Source organism: Fukomys damarensis, unplaced genomic scaffold (assembly GCF_012274545.1).
Source record: "Fukomys damarensis isolate Sample0158 unplaced genomic scaffold, DMR_v1.0_HiC HiC_scaffold_14, whole genome shotgun sequence".
Classification (NCBI taxonomy): domain Eukaryota; kingdom Metazoa; phylum Chordata; class Mammalia; order Rodentia; family Bathyergidae; genus Fukomys; species Fukomys damarensis.
The window spans coordinates 58,155,193-58,156,536 of NW_022900926.1; the positions used below are offsets into that span (position 1 = coordinate 58,155,193).

The following is a 1,344-nucleotide window of genomic DNA, read 5'->3' on the forward strand; positions in this document are numbered from 1 at the left end:
CTCCGCTGCGGGCACGGCTGCGGCTGCGGCCACCCAGAGGAAAAGCAGCAGCTGCACTTAGCCTGCCAGCGCCAGACTGACTTCTACACACCAGCCGCGGGAACCGACCTCCCCTAGCGCGCGGGATAGCAGAGGAGGGGCTCCTTTATGTTCCGCCAACCACCCCAGTGCTGCGGGGCACCTGCGAGAGGCGCTTCTCAGCGCTGGTCCCCGGATGCCGCGACGGGGCTCCCGATAGCTGAGCGCTGGGCACCTCGTCAGCGCCTGGGCAGGCGCGCTGGCCGCCCGCTCTGCAGAGCACCTGCCTTTTAAACATCTCACTTGAGTCTTTAAAGAAGGCAGGATCCTAGAATCGGAATCCTCTCACGTAGCTCGCTCGGGAGAGCGAGCGAGCGAGCGAGCGGTCGGGATGCGCGAACCTCTCCCCCTAGTGTGCAGTTATTTATAGCTCAAACTCCGGCGCCACTCTGCGTGTACCCGCGCATCCGCTCCTCCGCGGCCGTGCAAACTTTTCCTCGGGTCCCGCTATCCCCGAGGAAGCAAGGCGGGGTGGCAGGGCTGAACATTACTTATCTCTAGTGTGAGGAGGCTCAAAACGTGGTTTGGGGGTGTGTATTGCTATACGTTCCTTGCAGAAGTTCGACCATCGGCACACGCGTAGCCGGCAGCTTAGCAGCACGGCTCTCTTTCTCTGAATGGGCTCAGCCGCAAGGCCGATTGCAGATGTGCAAGCCGGAGTCAGAGGTCAGGCTGTTGGAAAGAGTAGACCATAGGACTGGGTGGCGGAGTGCACGAACAGAATGAGGAAAGGCAGCGTCCAATCACCAAGTTTTCAGGAATAGATGAAGTGAGGAGCGATACATACTCCCTCCTTCATCACTACCACGACCGCAGTCGAACAGATTCTCCCCGTACACCGCAGTAAACAGGATTACATGTATTCTGCTTTCAAAATATAGGAAAATCAACGCAGACATCAAGCCTGGAAGATGGTGGGGGGTGACACTGCTCAGAAGCCAGACACTTCCATTGACAGGATTTATTTTTCCCCAGCTCCAACTACAGGCACTGAAAGGTATTTTACCTTTTGTCAGTGGTTCAAAGGAGACGAAGGAAAAATAATAATAACCATATACGGACGTATGTAGCTGGCCAAATGAATCCTGCTCTCTCAAACCAAGACCAAGCCTCAGAGTACAGGTCTTTCGGAAGGTTTGTCCACTCTGACTCCTGAACTACGGGTTGCGAGCCAAGTGATTGGAGACTTCTCATCCCAGGCGACATCTCATTACACAGCGCCCTGCCCCAGCCCACCCTCTGCCTCCTCCGCCCGACCGAGCCCGC

At 56.8% G+C, this 1,344-nt stretch overlaps 1 protein-coding gene across 5 annotated transcripts in view; it reads right to left on the reverse strand.

Moving 5' to 3' along the window:
* Positions 1-1,344, reverse strand: part of Epha7 (EPH receptor A7) — a 165,459-nt gene that overhangs the window by 162,998 nt on the left and 1,117 nt on the right. The window lies entirely within an intron of this gene.